Source organism: Cavia porcellus, unplaced genomic scaffold (assembly GCF_034190915.1).
Source record: "Cavia porcellus strain 051 isolate PalLab524CR breed Dunkin Hartley unplaced genomic scaffold, mCavPor4.1 scaffold_19, whole genome shotgun sequence".
In the NCBI taxonomy this organism is placed as follows: domain Eukaryota; kingdom Metazoa; phylum Chordata; class Mammalia; order Rodentia; family Caviidae; genus Cavia; species Cavia porcellus.
In genome coordinates, this window is record NW_026947502.1 from 58,858,528 (window position 1) to 58,879,830 (window position 21,303).

At 37.4% G+C, this 21,303-nt stretch overlaps 1 protein-coding gene and 1 non-coding gene across 4 annotated transcripts in view; both read right to left on the reverse strand.

The window, feature by feature from the left end:
• Nsmce2 (NSE2 (MMS21) homolog, SMC5-SMC6 complex SUMO ligase) overlaps nucleotides 1-21,303 on the reverse strand; it is a 281,922-nt gene that overhangs the window by 129,938 nt on the left and 130,681 nt on the right. The window contains exon 5 of one of the 3 annotated variants that reach the window (XR_010041223.1): nucleotides 4,365-4,460. The exons of the other annotated variants lie outside the window; for them this stretch is intronic. The gene's annotated coding sequence lies outside the window, so the exon portion shown is untranslated. The remainder of the gene's footprint in view (nucleotides 1-4,364; nucleotides 4,461-21,303) is intronic. 3 annotated transcript variants of the gene reach the window in all.
• On the reverse strand, nucleotides 5,155-5,277 carry LOC111756029 (5S ribosomal RNA). The gene has a single exon (XR_002790535.1). It is a non-coding gene; the product is annotated as a 5S ribosomal RNA (ribosomal RNA).

Sequence of the window (21,303 nt, forward strand, 5' to 3'; positions counted from 1 at the left end):
ACTTTTGAGTGTTGGGTATTTTGTCTCAGCAATGAGAAAAGAAACTAAGACACTAATCCACTAAGTTAGGGCAGGAACTCTGTAATTTCCTCTAAGAAGAGCTGACAGGATTGCTCTGAAGTGGTTGGAGGCGGCCTTTCCTTGCACATACTTGTAGGGCCTGGAGTGCAGTTTCTGATCCTACAGCCAAGATGTCTGGCTGTCAAGCAAACCATCCTGATAGGAAGATAAAAACAGGGCCATCCTCTACCTCAGCATCATCTCTTTTCCAAGGGAAAAGGAAAGTCACAAGATTGAGAGTTTGGTCAAAAGACCTATAGAACTCACTGGTTAATCAGCACCTAAATAATCAGGAACAGTCAGGAAACAATAATTTTCTGTATAGCAATTCAGATTCCTATCTTTATCTATGCACACAAAGAGCTCTATACTAACATACAAAGATAGCATCCTCATAAATTCATTATATTTATTAATAATCATATAGGTGATTTTATAGTAGGACTCCAAATGAATAAATAAATAAAACTATGATTGTTAGAAAAATAATTTTTTAGCCAGGTGTGTTAAGACATGCCAGTAATCCAGCACTCAGAAAGCTGATGCAGGATTATGGTGAGGCCAGGTCAGCCTGGGTTACATAGCAAGTCCAAGCTAGCCTACACTAGCAGCAAGAGATTGTCTCAAAAAAAGCAAAAAAGAATTTGTTAAGAATGGGTAAAAGCTAGGTGTGGCAACACATGCCTATAATCCCAGTACTCGAGAAGGTGAGGCAGGAGGATTACCATAGGAGGTCAGCCTGGGCTACAGAGTGAGTTCAGGGCTATCCTGGACTACATAGCAAAAATTTTGGCTCCAAAAAAAAAAAAAGAGTATAAAGTTTTACAAATAAGTATCTTCAACATTCTGTATTTACCTCTCAAGATTTTTTTTATGAAGTCTTAATCTATTATTAAAAATAGCAGAGGCCGGGAATATAGTTCAGTGGTATAAGTGCCTGCCTGGTAAGTACAAGATCCTGAGTTTGATCCCCAGTACAAAAATAAATAAATAAGAAAATATCAGAAAGACAGATATAAACCAGAATTTTTCTGAGTAAATTCCTGATATATTTAACATAAAATTTAGTGTTTAAGGTTTTTTTTTTAACTTTATTAGCATGTGTTTGCAGCACACAATAAATATACTCACTGTGCAGAATTGGTAAATGTGCATAACATTTATTACCTTTTTCCCCTTCTCCTTTAACTTTTTTATTTTTCAGCATCAAGTTCATTTATTCATCCTACAAGACCTTTTAAAGTTAACTGTGATATATTCACATTGAAAACCAGAACAGTAGGCCGAAGAATATATGAAACATGTAAGAAAGTTACTAAGTCAAGGTACTCTTTTTCTCCACAGTGGACTACAATACCTTCTCTTTCTCTTTTTTTCCTATTTATATGGATTTCCTGTTTATATGGATTTTCATATAAGAGAAACTACGCAATATCTAAGTTGTATGTCTGAATTACTCCATACAACATTATGGCCACAAGGTACCATCTATTTTCACACAAATGACTCGAATTCATCCTTTATGGCAGAGTACAGTAATATTCCCTGTGTATAGTAAATATGTATAAATATCACATTTTTAAAAACCTATTCATCTGTTGATGGCCATACAAGTTGTTTCCAGATTTAGCTATCAGGAACTGTGTTGCTATGAATACGGGATGTATATATATCACTGTGGGATAATGCCTTTAACTCTTTAAGGAAGATACCTAGAAGGGGAATACCTGGATCAAATGGTAGTTTTTACTTTTAGTTTTTTGAGGAATCTTCATACTGATTTCCATAATGGTTGTATCAGTCTACAGTCCCAGCAACAATGGAGAAGGGTTTCCTTTCCCTCATTGCCAGAATCTGCCTCAGCCTCCTGAGTGCTGGGATTACAGGCATGAGCCACCACGCCCGGCAGCTATCTGTATTTCTTCATCTGAGAAGTGTTTATTCATTTCAAATGCTCAGGTTTTAATTGGGTCTTTAAATTTGAGTGTCCAGTGTAAATTCTGCAGGCCAAGGCAGGAGGATTGCTGTAAATTTGTAGTTAGCCTGGGCTACATCAATTCAAGGCCAGCTTAAATTACATACTGATACCCTAACGAAGAAATAAGGTAATTTACAAAAAAAAAAAAAGTTTTGTACCAATGGAGCACTACTAGGGACAGACGGAAATCATTCATTGTCCTTTAATAAGTCTAATTCTAAAAAAAATTAGTAAACAATAATGATTATTTAAAAACATTAACAGTGATATAAAGCAAAAAAAAAGTTTAAATTCCTCTCTCCTGTTATCCAACCCCATCTCTCAAGAATGACATAGTAGAAGTTCCAATCTTTTTCAATGTATGTGAAACACACACATTTTATACAAATATAAATTTATATACTTATTACATAAATCGGAATATTTACAGATTATAAACCTATATTTATATAATATACAAATATACAGTACCATTTATATAAAATACATACATGACTGGGATCATACCATGTATTTTTTTCAGTAACATTCTTTACATTTAATTATCTACAGTAGATTACAACTGCAGATAAAAATGTGGAGAAACCATGTATACTTAGCTTATAAAGTAATCATACTGTGTATCTACTTCTACCATCAGATCAATAAGTAGCAAACTGAGTCTCCCAGAAACTTGGCTGAAGTCACTGCGTTAGGTTTTAGGGCCATCCTTTCCCAGCTGTCTTTACAGTGGACTGTTCTGAGGCAGAAAAAGGGCACGTTTGTGTGAATGTGGCTAACACCTGCAGGGCGGAAGCAGCTTTCTCAAAGGTTCTCTGGATGCTCGCTTTCCTCTACATTTTAGCCCTCAGTCCTCTTTCATTTATTCTTCAGATTATTTTCCAAAATGAAATGAACATAGGTGTCCTTTTACTAGCTTGAGGGCCACCTTTGTACTAATTAGAGGAGGTTGCCCTGTCCCCCAAGGTGCTGGCATTTGTGGGAGACAGATGGAGATGTGCTGCTCTCTCAGATATTTTCTTACACACATTCAAAGGCAGCTGTTATAGTTAATAAGAGGATTGTCCAAATAACCCAAGTGCCACATTTTCAGGGACAGAAATTTGTGCCACTTCTCAGTTCTTTTCTTGCATTAAAGTTTAGGAAATGAATATATTCGTACCTACTAGACTAAAGCTCTGTAGGTAAACATCTCTGATTTTCCATACCACATGTTGTGAATGTGCAACAAATGCACAAAGAGTGAAAACTAAAAGAACTGAAAAGATAGCCAGAGATTTAGCTCAGTGGCATAAGGGCCTGCCTTGCAAGTGCATGGCTGTGGGTTCGAGCCCCAGTACCAAAAAAAAAAAAAAAAGGAAAAGAATTAATATTATAGGATATAGGAGAACATTCTTCTTCCTTTGAAGAGTTTCCTTTTTTTTGGAAGACAGGTAAGATACATATCTTAACAGATACAATAAAATATCTCAATATGATCACTTACATTCACTGGCATGGATTTCTGATATATTTCCAACTGAAAAAAGAAAGCTGTGGAATGGTGTGTTTTCTATAAAATATATGTATCTCTATACATCTAATTACTGGTCTTTTGTGTATAAATATATATATATATATATATATATATATACACACACACACACACACATATATTCTTAGTCATACTCTTGTTTATGCACAGAGGAGTGACTGTAAAGACACAACAGTGATGACTTATTGGAACTGGGAAGTCAGAAGTTATCATTTCACTTTCTCCTTATAACACTCATTTAACAAACACATACTTTCACAGTTAAGGAAAAAACATCAAATTAACCACATATACTGAAAGAAAATTATGACAAAGGAAGTCAAGAAGAAAAAATAGACCAGAACACAGAAATTATTGGGGAAGGATTCTTGGGACAATTCAGGTTAGGCGGTGGGCCCTGTAAGACGAGTGAAGTTTAAATACAAGTCAGAGGGAAGAGGGAGAGTGGGCGGTGGATGAAAGCTCTCATTAGGGAAGAAATGAAAATGGCACCCATAGGTCTAGGAAGGAGTACACCTGGCTCAAGCTAATTCCAATTTACATGAAGAGATGACTAAAAGGACACCAGAGAGCCACAGCATAAAATGTGGAATGCCCTCAATATTAAAAATTTATAACTGGTTCAATAGGAAACAGAAGTCATTGTAGGTCATTTCACAAGGAAGTAAAATGTAATATGAACCTCATGGAATAGTATAAAATGAGATGAACCTGTGAAAATCTTTGGTAACCTGTCAGCAATAAGGGTTTATTAAGTAAGTTTTATAAAAAGTTGCAAAGGAGGGAGATTACCTTGGTACTCTTGCACAACACGCTTGACAGGGGAAGAAAGCAAGCAGTTGCCTCAGCCATGTGATGCACCTGAATGAGCTTGCCCAGTTTCACAACCTGAAAAGGCAGACACCATCCACCTTACTGGAGAGTTGTAAGGCCTGAACGTACACCAAACGGCACAACCAAAATGCCCTCGTTCACTTCTTCACAACTGCTATAATAGTCCAGATACATGGTGATAAGGGGCAGAACCAGTACCCCCATCATGGAAATGGAAAAGATAAAGCCAAGAAATAAGTGATTAACAGGGATCTACTTATTGGATGCAGGGAATGAAGGCACAAAAGGCAGATCTCCGGGTTTCCCCAAAGGGAGCCTGCTGGAGCAGTGAAGTCTCTAACATCAGCTTCTCTAGAGTCTGACAGTCTTGTGTGAATTCCATCCCTTATGTCTCTATCTTCCACCAAATAGCCATCTCTGACTGGCTACAAGGTGATTTTCTTGTATTAGTACAAAGAGGGCCTGCAACTTCTAAAATAAAAGTGCATTTACATTCATTTGGTTTCAGCAAAAAATTTCAAGAAGGCACAAAAATTCTACATAAAATTTCTGATACAATTTATCATCTTTTTATTCATATTTGAACCATATGAGTGCTAGAAATGTAAAATTCTGAAGATCAACAAGGATTAACCACATAAATGGTTCTGATTTCCTGTGTTTTAAGAATTCTTTCAAGTGGATTATGACTTGTAAGTTACATGTTATGATCCCAGAATACAGTTTTTTTTTTTTTTTTTTTTTTTTAAGCCTACAGCACCCGGTATTCCCAGGCGGTCTCCCTCCCATCCAAGTACTAACCAGGCCCGACCCTGCTTAGCTTCCGAGATCAGACGAGATCAGGCGCGTTCAGGGTGGTATGGCCGTAGACCAGAATACAGTTTTAAAGCACAGCTTCTCGATACCATTATAGAATTTCTAGGGGTCAGAAAGTCTGGGACTGTAACATGACAGAACACAAAAACTGGGAAAATCCTAAGACAATACCTTACTTTCCCGGAAGATCACATCCTTGTGGAAGATGACAAGGCTAGCGATTGTGTAACTGAGCCTCCAGAACTAGCTAAGACTCTGGAATGTGACCAGTTTTTTTGCAATGTACTTGGCCACCATCACATGAAAATCTTGAGAAATAAAATCTTATTTACCTGTGTCTTGGTTACTTTTCTCATTGCTGAGACAAAATACCCAACACCCACAAGGGAAGAAGGGTTCATTTACAGTCTGTAGCAGTTTCTATCCATAATGGGCCAGTTCCAAGGCAGTGTGATATGGCACAGTGCAGAGGAGAAACAGTTCATGGTGGGCAAAAAGGTAGAAAAGCAATAAGAAAACCATAGCTCTTTAAATCCCTTCTATTTTATCCAGGCTACTTAGGGTGGGCAGCACTCACACCCTTAATCCCAGTGCCCCTGATCCTCGCACTATGCTCTGAATCCATCCTAGTGTTACACTTTAGCCTCAGCCACCTCCAAAAAAGCCTCACCTGTGACCCCATGAGGCTTTGTGGGGATATCTAGACACAATCATAGTTCCTGTCAGAGAATAACTCATTCATACAATATTCCAACAGTCTAAACTAGCATCTACCTGTTTTAGTACTTTGATTAGATCTTTAAAAATGTTAAGGCACTGTTTTTATATACAGTGCTTGAAAAGATTATTTTAAAAGTGAAGAAGAAATACATCTTTGTTTTACAAAACTGAGGAGGAGGTGGTGGTGGGAGAGGATGCAGATGAAACAAAATTGATCTGGGCTGCTAACTGCTACACACAGCTATCCACACGTGCTGTGCCCACCTGCTATACAACTGTTTGAAATCTTTCATAATAACAATGAGCATATACCTATTTTTAAAGACTATCTCCTCAGTACCTAAAAAAGAACATCACGTTACTATTAATAATACTGAAAGAAATGCATTAACCTTACAACACTGAGTTAAGGTTTCAAGAGTTCCTAAGTCTTATTTGCTCAACAGAAACAAGAAGCATGCCAGACAATAATCCTTACTATGTGCCCTGTGCTTATGTAAAGCACTTTCATGCTCATTATCTCAACCGATCGTTGCATCAGAGAGACACAGTAGATAACATTTTAATTTGTGAGAAACAAATATGCTACTCAGAGGTATTAAGTGACTTTCTTTTAATTCAATCATTCCTCCTACCAACATGTACCGAATATTTACTATATGCCAGGCAGATTTGTACTGGGTGGTAGAAATAAGCAAACTAATACAGCTCCCTCTTTCATGAAGTACATAATATAATAAATAGATATAACTGATCATTAAATGATGTTACTCATGCTATAACTTTTCAAATTTTCTTTTACAATGACCTAGAATAAGAAACACTGCATATAAAAATATTTGCCTATATATTTTTATATATTAATCCCAATATATACAAGTATTTGTTTATTGATTTTGCCTTTTTTTTTTTTTTTTTTTTTTTTTTTTGTACCAGGGATTGAACTCATGACCACACACTTGCAAAGCAGGAGCTTATGCCGCTAAGCCAAATCCCCAGCCCTAATTTGTCTTTTTGAGACAGGGATTTGTTATGTAGTTCTGACTGGCCTGGAACTTGTGGCAATTCTCTGGACTCAGCCACCCAAGTTCTAGGGTTACAGGTGTGTACCACAATATCCAGTACAAATACATGTTTAAGTGAAACAAAAGTTTCATGAAATGATTTTCGTCCTATGCATTTCACACACTGATATGTTCTAATGTACCCTACTTAGGTATCTTTCTGTTTTAATGCAATATTGGTGATAATATTTTCACATCTACTAAGGAGTGCTATGATGAGTTTATCAGAGTTCTGTGGTAACACAAAGAGAAACACAAATTCTGTTCTAGGGAGCAACAAAAGGCGTTAAGGAGGTTGATATGTCAACTTAGCATTAAATGTCAGAACTAGAACAAAGATCTTCAAATACTTTAACGGTTTGCTCTTGAAATATACTGCTGTATATTTCAAATCTAAAGCAACAAACAGGCTATGAACACACTAGGAAGCTATGGAAATAAGTCATTGCCTTGAAAGAATGTCAGCAGTCATTCACATTTACTGAATCTTCACAATGTAACATAGTAACTTCCTGTAGATTAGATCATCCTGTGATGATAAAACAACTTTATGCATCTTTTTTGTAATATATCATGTAATTAAAGACTCTATCTTGAGACTATAAATTTTCTTCTATGGTTAGTATATTTTTTCTCTCAGATTCTATAATGCTCTAAAAAAGCAATAGGCCAGGAAAAAATACATTAAATATAAAATTTGATACTGTATTTTTTAATCAATCACCAATTTATACTATAATTGTTTTCAATGCCTTAATACTGTATTTCAAAATCTCAGAAATTGGCTTTTGATCCAGGAGAGCTAGAATTACTGTAACAGAACTCCATGAAGACATAGTAAATGCCGATTCCTTCTCTTCAACTAGTGTCCTAGGCTGCTGCCCCCTGCTGTCTAAGAACAGCAGAGGCAAAATCAGGGAGATCCATGGACTTGATTTTGCTTTGACACCTTCTCCTGTCTGTATAAGTACTGTACCAGATTTAGGTACAGCACTTGTTTTGCAAATCTATTTTTCCCTCTTGCATCAAAGACTTATTTTGTGGACTTGACCTAGACTGGTGACTTCTCTGCCTTTTATCCATTCACTAACAAGAGAAGGTGCTTTCCCGAATTAGCATGTGATCAACTTACAATAGAGCTATTATTCACTGAACATTCAATTCATTGAAAGAGATAATGACACTGAACAGAAAATACACAAAAGGAAGAAAGTTAATTAGGCTTCACCAGATATAGAGGAACTACAGCTATTTCTCATTCCTACTTCCCAAAGGCCAAACATGGTTTGAGTATTAACAGTAAAAGATTTAGTTCTCTGATAGCTTAAAAAAACAGCATTATTAATTAACATCAAACTAAACTCAACCAAACTAAAAACCACAACAGATTTGAAGTTTTAATTATACTGCATGATCTTATAAAATTAAAAACAACTCTAGATTAACAGGTGTTAACTCAGTAATGGAGGGGGAGTCCTAAGAAAAAGAGAAATATATTTTTTAGAGTTACTGAAAACCACAAGCCACTTATGTTTGGATGAATACAAATATTTTGGTATTTGGATGAATCTCTTTGTATGGAAGATATTGTAGGCTTGATAATTGAGTGTTCTAAAGAAGTCTGCAAGGGTTAATGAAATACAATCTACAAAGTCTTCAAAAGAATTTAAAAAAAATTTTTTTTTGTTTTTTTTGGTTTTGTTGGTGGTGCTGGGAATCAAACCTAGGGCCTTGCTCATGTAGGCAAGTATTCTACCACTGAACTACATGCCCTGGCCAGGTGCACTTTTATTTTTTATTTATTTATTTTTTGATACCAGGGATCGAACTCACGACCTCACGCTTGCCAGGCAGGCACTTACACCACAGAGCTAAATCCCCAGCCCTAATTTAATCAAGAATAATGTTTTTAAAACTTTGTAGCTAAGATTCAAATGATAAAATAATCAACCTAGGGGCTGGGGATTTAGCTCAGCGGCATAAGCGCCTGCCTTGCAAGCAGGCAGTCGTGAGTTCGATCCCTGGTACCGGTAAAAAGGAAAAAGCCAAAAAAATAAAAAAATAAAATAAAATAATCAACCTGGGGGAGGGATACAGCTCAATGACACAAGTGTCTCTGCCTGGCAAGTGTGAGGTCGTGAGTTCAATCCTTGGTACCAAAACAAAACAAAAATAGGTAGCTAAAAAACAGAATTAGATACTCCCGATTTTGCAATCCATGATTATCCTTAGAGAGAAAAGTTGAAACAGAAAGAAAAAAAAAATACTGGATTCTACTTCGAGGATAAAATTAACTTCACCTACATTAAAACATAAACTTGGTGTCATTTTATTTCCTAAAATTTTTAACACTACATCCAGCTTTGCATAAAGTGTCTTTCAAACATATGTCCTTTCTTGGGTATCTTCAACTATTCCAAGCCAAACTCTTACTTTTCTGTCTTTTTCTCTTGCCAGCCCCACGCTCCCCTGCCTCACTCTTAATTCTACTGGTCTTTAAAAATGGGATGCACACAAAAACTCACTGGAAAGGAGGTTAAAATAAGAAAAATTTTATACTGGGTACATGCTTCAAAAATACTATTAAGGGTCTATGATTTTAAAATGTTGAGACTACTGATCTAATTTAACAGGCTTCTTTCTGTACTGCCCTCAGTGTCCCCGTCTACTAAATACTTAAATCTCTCTCAGAGTCTCTTCTCCTTTTCCATTTTCACTGCTTTGGCAACAACTGAGGGTCTCCAGTGTACCTGCATTTCTGTTACAGCTTTTCTGTCTTGTCTCACTTTCTGAAATGTCTTTCCAATTCATCTTTCTTTCTGCCACCTTCCATTAGTTATAAACTGTGTGTCCTTGGGAGAAACCACTCAGGCTTTCTGAGCATGTTTCCACCTGGGAGCAGCCACATGAACAGCTCACAAGACCATACTGTGACCTGAACAAGGTATGATACACACAAGACATTGCTTGGCACATGGCGGGCACTGCTACCCCTTCACCTTGCTCCAGACGCACCTACCACAACCATCTTTGTCTGGCTCCCTGTGCCAGCCAGTGATAGGCCTCTGGGACATGTGTGCTGCTCAGACACAGCGCGTGCTCTCTGCCCCTTGGGCTGTATCTCCTCAGCCTCAAATGCCCTTTTTTGCCTTCACCAGGGAAATTCTATCCAAGCTTCAAGACCCAGCTCAAATGTTAATTCTTTCCAGAAAAGCCTTCCCTTTATTCTTTGATCAAAAATTCACCATATTCCCTTTGTGTTTTCCCAGCACACTGCTTGTAGTTTTATTTTAACGTGTGTATATAACACTATTACTTATTTCCATATACGTTACCTGCGTTAAGTGGTCAGCTTTCCTAAGACACAAAGCATGCTTTTCTTTTTATTTTCAGCAATTAAGACCTTGTACTAAAGTGGATTAAATAACATCTGCTAACTGCATAAATGGATCAAAATACTTTCAAAAGAAATACATTTTCACCAAAACTTCAAACATTTAGCTTTTGAGACAATTTTTTTTAAAAACAATGCTGAACTCCCACAAGTGTTATATAGATTTAATACAATCGAAATCAAAATACCATTAACATACCTTACAAATCTATAGAAAACACTCCTAAAACTCATTTGGAAACAGAACAAACTAGAATAGCAAAGGCAATTCTGGGCAACAAAGGCAAGGCAGGAGGCATCTTAATTCCTGACTTGAAACTATATTACAAAGCTACAGTGATAAAATCAGTATGTTACCTGGCAAGGAAATAGACCTGAGGATCAATGGAATAGAGCAGAAGATGCAAACACAACTACAAAGACACTCAGCCACTGATATTTGACAAAGGGGCTACACATGTTCACTGGAACAAGGATAGCCTCTTTAATAAATGATGTTGGAAAAACTGGTTTTCCACATGCCAAAGACTGAAACTAGACCCATGCCTATCACCGTGCACTAAACTGAGGTAAAAATGAATCAAAGATCTAAATATTAAGACAGAAACACTAAATCTACTAGAAGACGAGGTAGGTAGAAGTCTTGGAGACATAGCAGTAAGTAGAGAATTCATGAACAAAACACAAACCACAAAGGAAACACTTCAAAGAATCAACAACTGAAATCTCATATTATTAAAAAGTTTTTGCACTTCAAAAGGAATGACCAGCAGAGTGAAAAGAAAACCAACAGAATGGGAAAGAATGTTAGCCAGCAACCCCTCAAACAAAGGACTTATATCCAGAATATATAAAGAACTGAAAAACATCAAGCCCCCCCAAATTCAAAGACTCTCTCCAAAAATGGGCATCTGATTTGAACACACATTTCTGACATGGAAGATGTATACAACTGGCAAATAAAAACATGAAGAAATGTTCACCATCACTGGTCCTTTGAGAAATGCAAATTAAAACACTGAGATTTCATCTCATTCCAGAAAGAATGGCTGCCATCAAGAAATCAACTGATAACAAATGTGGGCAGGGCTGTGGAGAAAAAGGAACCCTTCTCCACTGTTGGGAGTGTAAACTGGTGCAGCTACTATGGAAAGCAGTACGGAGATTCCTTAGAAGACTAGGATTGGAAGTTCCATTCAATCCATATTCCTCTCCTGGGTATTTTCCCAGAAAAACTGAAAAGGTCATGTCACAGTGATATATGTGCACCTATGTTTATAGAAGCGCAATTTGTAATAGCTAAATCTTGGAAACAACCAAAATGCTCATCAATCGCAGAGTGGATGAAAATGATGTGGTGTTTTTATATAATGGAATATTACTCAGTATAAAAAAGGATGATCTTGAGGCCTTTATAGGTAAATGGAGGCAACTGGAGACTATTCTTATAAGTGAAATAAATAAGACTCATACTTGTAAATATTGCATTGTCTCTCTACTATAAAAAGTAATAAAAACTATACGAATAGTAAGATCCAAGATGTGCAATAGCTATTGTAAAAAAGAAAGAGAAGGAAAGTGCTCTAAAGGATATACTGTATGTATGTTTAAGTGTGTAAGACAGAAAACCATATTACTAAGTTTTTGTTGGATCATTAAACAGAATGGTTTGTGCTCTCATTATTTGATTGTCTGCTTTTTATGCTTTAATTTTGTAACTTCAACAGCTATTTCTAAGATGACAGTATGTAATTTATCAATTAGTGATTTCTTAGTGTTAATTTTTTTGAAATTCTGCATTATCTCTACCCTTTTTTGTTTTGCTTTTTTTCTTTAAATTAAAAAAAAACAGTGCTTAATTTTATTTAATCTTTACAATTACAATCCAACATAGACGATGTATCTAAAAGTGTGCCTGGCTTAGCACAGTTGTCTTTTGTACTTTATATGCTTTCTAGCCTGTTAATCTAGCTGTTAATCTGTATGTATGATAATTATTTTATAAGAACTTACAAGTAAGTGAACCCAATGCTGGCAAAAATAGGAGGGAGGAAAGGAAAGGGAAAAAAACAACTGATAAGACGGGTTAGGTACATGTATTGTATCTATTCCCCACAATGAATGCAATAACTGTGACTATAAATATGCACTAATAAAGCATAATTCTTTTTTTTAATTGGTACCGGAGATCGAACTCATGACTACATGCTTGCAAGGCAGGTGCTTATGCTGTGAGCTAAATCCCCAGCCATAAATATGCACTAATAAAAATTAAGAAGAGAATAATGAAAACTGAAAAATAATGAGGAAATTCCTTAAAATTTTGCAATCTTGGTACCTAAGATTCAATGCATAGAACATTATTTTTAAATTGCAAACCTAACTTATAAATCAATATCCACTGACAGTCTACCAATAAATATACTATCAATAAAGGAGAGTGATTCAAACAGGAATAAATTAATGATATATACACAAAATATTATAAATCAGTTTAAAATAATTTTTTCAAATATTCAATGAACTCGTCATAAAATAATCAGAGTGCTACACTGATTCCAATTTTGCAAATGTATATTTTCTAGAAACAAAGATCAATAAGGAAACACAGGATATTAATATATGGTTATACCTAGGTAATGGAATGACAATTTTCATTTTGCAGCTATTAATTGAGGGTTCTATAATATACACATTTTTATAGTAAGAAAAGTAAGTCAAAAAAGATCTAACATATATATGTTTTAATTAAAGCTTAATTAGATTTGCAAACACAAAAAAATCTTATTAGCAAAGTAGAAGGCATCTTCACTTTTAATTTGGAGGGGGGAAGGTGTTGGTGAGACAAGGTCTTGTATGTAGTTCAGGTTAGCCTTGAACTCACTATGTGGCCCAGGCTGGCCTTGTGACAGTTCTCCTGTCTCAGCCTCCTGAGTGCTGGGATTACAGGCGTGCATCATCACCCCCAGATGATTTTTAGTATCAATTTCAGTAGGTCTATGCTAACATAATTAAAAGCCTAAAGTTAAAGTTGCAGTATAAAGAAATTAATGATACTGGTCTTAGCTCTCAACAGGAAGCAGAGTATGCATCCATCTGGAGTATGTGACCACCTGGTAGGCAGGCAGCAGAGCAGCAGCTGTAGGTGAGTGGCCTGGCCAGCACTCCATCAGCTAACCCCTCCCCCCGCCCCATGAGCCACCCGTTCACACTCACTGTCATCTGCAAGGCTAACACAGAGGCTGTTTATCAAACTGCCATCACAAGTGCAGGCCCTCTTCCTCACAGATCTGCATGCACACTGTCTCCCCAATTTGCGGCTCATGGACTAGTGACGTTCCCCGCAACTTGAGGATGGACAGCTAAGGCAGGGGTTCATTCTGGATTTGACAGGAACCTGCAAAGTCTGGGAAAGCTTGCTGGGTAGTAAACTGGGGTTCTAAAACAGCCTGAGGGACCTCAGCCATTGTAGCACACAGGGCATGGCTCTGCATGCAGAGGGGGTGGGTCATCTTGGGACTGGAAATAAGGGTGAGGGACGACACAGGAGATGAGACAACAACCTTGAAGGGCAGAGCCATCAAAAGGCAGAGAAAAGAGAAAACTCACGAAGAAAACAGAAAGATCCAGACTGTCAACTGGGGAGGAGTAAGGAAAGAAAATAAAATCCTTTTTCCTTTCTTCTGTCTGCCTGCTCATTCTCTTCCCAAATTCACTCCTTACTCACGCTCATGCCCCCCGCATCAGAATCACATTTTATTTTCAAGAGTCATTCCGACTCCCTCTGTCTTGATAAGTGCATTCTTTCTTCCAGGAGCCAGAGAGCAGGAACCTAAGGAAACAGCATCCCCGGGGGCTACAGCTCTGGTCCTGGCCTTGACGGCACTGCACTGAGCTCTAGCCAGGTCCTGGCTGCAGAGAGACAAGGCCTGGTGCTGGGCCGGCAGCTGCATACCTTGCTACTTTCTGTCCCTGGCACACTGTCCTCGTTTGCACTTTCTCCAACTACAAAGGATGCACTGTCTTCAGTTACAAGCCACCCACAAGAAGATCCCATGAGTAGAATTTATCATCCGATAATCATATGGTCACCTTCCTTTTCTGGTGAATTTCTAAAATGTTATTTTTAAATGCAAGAACTGGACATGTTTAAAAGTAAAGCTACATGACTTAGGCCACAAGAGTATTTAGTTAAAGCCTAAGGCCTCGGGTAGGAATGCATATTTCCACAGTGCATCATCTCAGTTCCCAGGATGTTAACTTAATGTGCCAAGAAAAAACTCAGACAAAATGCTGGGTTTTCTTCTTTTTTAATAAAAGTATATGCACTATTTATTTGCAAATAGATATTAAAGCTGAATTGAATAAAAAGTATATAACTGTTAAATATATGTATAGGTGCTAAGACTCAGGATGCACCAGTTGAATTGTAAAGTCTATTAAAATCATATTTAAGAAATTGTTACTTGAGAAGTCAGAACACATATCACATATCTGGAAATGTGTTCACTTTCCAGTTTGTGTTATTTTACACTTCATCAAACAGTTTGGTAATTTGTCTACGATTTCCAAAAGCTGTACTCCCTGAAGTGAAAACTCAAACATCCTTACAGACAGCTTTGCTCAGTAAATAAAATAACTTGCTCCTATGTTAAAATACTTCTTGTAAAATGTGCCCAGAAATGAAAAAGGTGGCACATATGAAATAAATGCACCCTCAGACGCACTGTACCCAGATGTGTTGTGGGAGCTGCCCCAAGAAGCTGCTTTTTTGCTCCCCATCCCCACAGCCTCTGACCCTCTTGAGGCGCTGGCCATTATAGGCCTTGGGAACAGCGAGTGAGTGACTCACTCTGTCCACCACTCTTGCAGTTCTTGGGCAGCTGGACAAAACTGAGCGTGAGACAAACAGCACGGTCTCTGAAGAACTATTTAGCGTTGCTATTAGAAAATGGCAGGGTTCGAGGTGAAATGAGTTGAGAGGACTGAAAAAAAGTGGTTAGAGAGTTTAAAAGGGCAACTGCTGATGGAAGGAAAGCGTTACTTCTACCTAATTGGTTTCGTGGAACTGCCCCACTGTGCCCCTGAATGGCAAACACTGGTTTAAGAGCTGATTTTAGTCTCTGAGGTAATGTGCTAGAACATTAAGTTCTCAGGCTAGGCTTTTTTGGGGAATTAGCACTTATAGCCATGGAAGATATTCTGTGCATGCGGTAAATCACTTTTGGCTTTAGCCCTAGGAGAAAGTCTCTTTATTTTAGCAACACAGGTTTTAGCAAAGATACTCCAAAATAATCACTAACTTTCTTTAAAACAACAATTTTGTTTAAAAAAATCACAAATTATCATTGAGGTACTGAGTTACTTTTTTCTCTTTCTAAGAGACCTTTCCTTTCCCTCAATAAAGCCAATCCACAACAGAATTTACACAATGGTTAAGGGCATGAATTCTGCAGCTCAATTTCCTCATTTAGAATCATGATGCGAAGGTGGGCAAACAAGAAAGCTCAAACTCTATAGGCCTCAATGACCTCCTCTATAAGGTGGGAATACTGCTACCCACCTGCGTCACAGTACCTTCAATAGTGCTGGGGACACAGGGAAGTGCTCAAAAAGGTCAACCGTTGTTACTGGCTTAAAGAAAACTGCCATTACTCATCAACCAGTACAGAAAGCCCAGAGATAAATCCACACACTAGGCAACAGCTGATCTTTGACAAAGGTGTCAAGGACATATATCTGATAATAGGCAAATGTTAAAAGCAAATTGGGAACTCCACAGCCAAACAAAACAATTAAAAATGGGCAACAGGTCTGAATGAGTGTCTTTCAAAAGAAAATATGAATGACCAGCAAGCATACAAACAAAAGTCCAACAACTCTAAAGAAATGCGAATGAAAGCAACTTCAAGACACTAACTCATTCCAGTTAAATGACCACCACCAAAAAAGACATAAAATAAAAGTACTAGAGCATATGGAGAAAAGGGCACCTGTGTACATTGCTGGTGGGACTGCAAAGTAGTACAGCTATGAAGAGTATGGAGGTTCCTTAAAAAATTAAAAACAGAATTCCCATATGACCCAGCAATCCCACTTCTGGGTATATACTCAAAGGAACTGAAATCGGTATGTCAAAGAGAAAGCTGCACTCCCAGGTAAACTGCAGCATAACTCACAAAAGCCAAGCTATGAAAGCACCTAAATATCTGTTAGCGGATGCCTCTCAGTCTCTGCCTGTCTGTCCCCGACCTTCTGTTTTTTCTGAGACAAGGTCTCACTACGTAGCGCAGGCTGGCCTTGAAGCTGTAGTGCTTCTCTTGCCTCAGCCTCCTTTGGTGCTGGGATTACAGATGTGTGCCACCACAGCAGGCCCTATTCAGCATTTAAAAAGAGGCATTTTGTCACATGTGACAACATGGGGTGAACCTGAAGGGCACTGTAAGTGAAATAAGTCAGGCACTAAAAGATCCACACAGCATGCTCTCACCTGTATACAGATTTGATGACAGATGATTCTAGCAGTAGAGAGCAGAATGGGCGTAACCATAGGCTGGAGGAGGGGGACGGGGAGATGTTGGAAAAGAGCACACATTTGCAGTTAGGAGAAAGAAACTTTAATGATCTATTGCATAGTATAGTGGCCACAGTTAGTAATAATAATGCACTTTTCAAAATTGCTAAGCAGATTTTTAGATATTCTCATCACAGAAAAGTAGGGTGACAGATATCTTAGTTTGATTTAATCATTCCACAATATACTAAAAAATCACATTGTATCACATATATTTATAAATTAAAAGCATTTTAAAAAATTATTACTACTGCAAGATGATGACATATATCCAATCTTTTTTAAAAAGCATATGGTTAATTTACAGAATAATTTGCATGTCTGCCTTCCCAAGTAAAGAATGTACTTCTTCAAAGTTTATTAACTTTTTTGTTACCAAAAATTCTAATTTCTGAGCTAGGTGTGGTAGTGTACACCTGTGATCCCACCATGCAGAAGAGTGAAGCAGAAGGTTTGCAGTGGGTTTGAAGCCAGCCTAGACTAGTGAGTTCAGGCCAATCTGAACTACATAGAGAGATCCTGTCTCAAAAAACTAATCTAATTTTTGGCATACTGTAAGGGTTCAAGAACTAAGTTAACTAATGAATGAAATAAAGTTCGCAGAACTAAGGTTAAAACACACCTGCAGTAGTAACAGTGGCTACAGGGACGTGCTGAGACTCACTCCAACTAACCCTTTGGCTCACAATCTGAAAATGCTTAGCTAACTAAACGCCACTGAGCTCATTTTCAAGGCATGAAAAAACTTCCTATGTCCCCAGAATGCAGCAGTGGAGGTCTGCATGATCTTGAATCAGGGGAATGCTACAACAGGATGGGTATCCTCCCCTTGCTTCTAAGGTAAAATAATGGTATCCCTTTAGGATACAAAAAATTACCACACGGGTATTTCTGGCAGCCACAAGGCCCAAGTTGGAAAGCCCTGCTCTGTGGGATCTCTTTAATCGCGAAAGGAGGAACCACACATTATGCTCAAGCTTGGCAGCAGTTCAACATCAAAATGTTAGTTTTTCATGTAATCATCATATCTCATGGAAAATTCATCTCTATCTCAGCTCTTTTACTTTATTGGGAAAAAAACTCTAAGCCAGCATAAGTGAATAAATGGATTTCAAGCTTCTGAAAGGGCTTTTGGGTGTGGTTGAGATAGCTAACTTTGAAAACTTAGCAACACAGGATACACTATGAGTAAGTGCCTTTTTTTTTTTTTTAAATAATGATGCTAACTCACCAGATCTTTCTGAAAGAGTCCTTTTATTACTTTCAATGAAGTCAAGCAGAGAACAAGTTGTAATATGAAACACAATTTATGCAACTATGTTGAAATTCTCTGACAGAGTTGCATCTTCTAATGTAAAAATTTTATGGTAAACTAATTTCAAAATATTAAGAACTAGGTTAAGCTCCTTTAGCTTCAGGCTGTCACAGGAAATCTCTTCTTACACAAATCACTAAAATCCTAAGGCAAAACGGTTGTGCCTTTAAATTTAAAAAAAAATCATATTCCTTACAGCTTAAAATTAAAGAGCTGAAACTAAACCTCAATTGAAATTATACTATTAGGCAAGTCCAACAGCTAAACACAAAAACATGTTAAAGATTGCAACATCAAGGGAAAACCATCCTCACAGATATTGTTTTAGATTATCAGCCATTTCTGACTTCTGCCAGACAAGAACCACTGACCCTTCTTCTAAGGTTTTCCCACAGTCAGCCAACAAGTGGCTATTTCTCAGCCACATGGGTTTACTCAAGGAAAGGCAGGCAGCATGTTTAAAGGGCCAATGGAAACCTCGTGGGAGTCTTCAGTCTGCCTTTCCAAACCAATGAACTTCCCATTATATAAACTTTCATAACAAGAGAGAAGCTTGTAAGTCATATATCCAATTTCACTGTAAGGCAGGTTACCTTGCATGCCTCACCCTATTATGAAAGAAAAGGAAAGAGCTTTGTGAATGACATGATCTATCTTGTCTGGTAGTATCAGAAAAATAATGAATCCTACTTCATAGTACTACTAGCTTCTTTTTAACAATGTTTTCAGTCTGCGTGGTGTTGTCAATCAGAAAAGAACAAAGACTATATAGCAAAACTTTCATATTTCATTAATACTGTATAAAATAAAGTAACTCTTATACCCACAGAATTCTGAGAATCTAAGCTTTTCCAGAAAGGACAAGAAAAATACTTCAGTTTCACCATTCTCAAATTCATTTGACTTTGAAACAAAACAAACATATTACTCTATTTAATATCGTTGCACAAGCGAATTCACAAGAATGAAATGTGTTCAAAATTCCTAGAAAAAATGTAGCAATACAGGCTGCCAACTTGTTCAATGTCAAGCTTTAGGCAGTATAGCAGCAATAGCAGCACATGACTCAGAGTGAATCACGCTTAAGCTATTTTTGCTTTTAAAGTCCTGCCAGGCACTGTGTTAATATTCAACCCAGAGTAAATTTAGTCCAACAAGAAAACAAGTGTTTCCATGGTTGCGTCTTCACAGTGTTTATGGTATATATCTAGCCATTAGGCACAGGGATCTAGCCAGATAAATGAAGTAGAAATGCTCATCTTTCATTTATATCTGGGCTTTGGAACACAAGTATCACTAAATGCATTCTGTTGCCTTTTCCTGTACATTTCCTCAGGCCCAAACAGCAAATATATAGAAAGAACCACCTTATGGTTCATTTAAAAGTCTGTATCATTAAAGTAGCTTCAGTAGATAATGGTTTATGGGTTTTATCTGGCTTTGCATTAATTATCACATTTCTTTTATAATATAACTCAAAGGGTTAAAGTGCTTAAAGTACCTAGTAAAAATAGGTGAAAATGTGGTCTACAGATACAAATGGAACTTTCACATAGCATTATATACAGTAAAAGGTCATGGGATGGTATGGCTGTATAGCCATCACTTGGATTATTTTTTTAAATTTTAAATTATTTTTGAGACACAGTCTTGCTGTGTAGTCCAGGCTGGCCTTGAACTCACAGTGATCCTCTTGCTTTAGTCTCCTGAGAGCTGGGATCATAGGTGTGCATTACAACACCCAGCTTTTGTAAGATGTTTTAAATAGTCAGTTATGAGAGAGAACTGTTAAACCACATAACGTAAAATTTACCACCTTAACGATGTTAAAATATATGGTTCATTAGTGCTAGAATCTGCTTCCAGAATGCTCCTCAAGGGCCTGTGCATTGAAGGCTTGGTCACTAGCTTGTGGTGCCACTGAGAAGTGGCTCAACACTTTGTCAACAGATGGGGTCTAATGCAATAAAGTCAGGTCTCTAGAGGTTATGCTCTTGATGGGTACATTGAAGCCTGCCCTTCCCTGTTTCTCTTTTGCTTTCTGACTGCCATGAGATAAATGTCCTCCTCTGTTACATACTCCCTCTATGATGTACAGTGCCTCCAAATGCCAACAGCAATCCAGTTAAACCAAACTGAAACCTCTGAAACTGTGAGCCAACATAAACCTTTCTTCCTTACACTCAACTTTCTCAGGTGTTTTGTCACAGTAACAGAAAGCTAACACAATTAGAGTTAAGTTTGTTTGCACTTCTGTGAAACAGATCTCCAGTTTTTCATCTTACAAAACTGAAATTCTATGCTAAGTAACATTTTTTTAATTCCAGATTTTCAGAATACACCATTTCTATTCCAAATATACACAGAATTTTGATACTTGAACAGTATAGTCAATCAGGAAGGTGGATGACAAGTGGTAAAATTTTTCCTTAAATTCACCTCTCTGTTTATAGGTCTTAAAGTCCTCACCATTATCTATAGAATCTGTACTACCATCACACGCGCGCGCGTGCACACACACACACACACACACAGAGAAAGAGAGAGAGAGAGAGAGAGATTTTTAAAGGCAGAATGTATATACCTCAAAGTTCATATATAATCTTAAAACTCCTATTTGTAATGAGTTGTTTTTTTGTTTTTTTTTTTTGAAACAAGGTCTCACTATGTGTTTCAGGCTGACCTTGAGCTCACTATGTAGCCCAGATTGGCCTCAAATTCATGTTGATTCTCTTGCCTCAGCCTCCCAAGCACAGGGATTACTAGTGTGCACCACCATGACTGGTTCATAATTAGCTTATATTTTTGAGACAAAGTCTCACTATACTTTGTTTTGCTTTTTGTCATAGTTATCATGTTTTATTTTGGTACTGAGGATCAAACTCACAACCTCATGCTTGCCAGGCAGGCACTGTGCCACTGGCTGTATCTCTGGCTCCCCAAAGTCTCACTATGTAGTTTAGGCTGGTGTGAAACTCCTGGCCATTTTCCTGCCTCAGTCTCTCCATCATTGT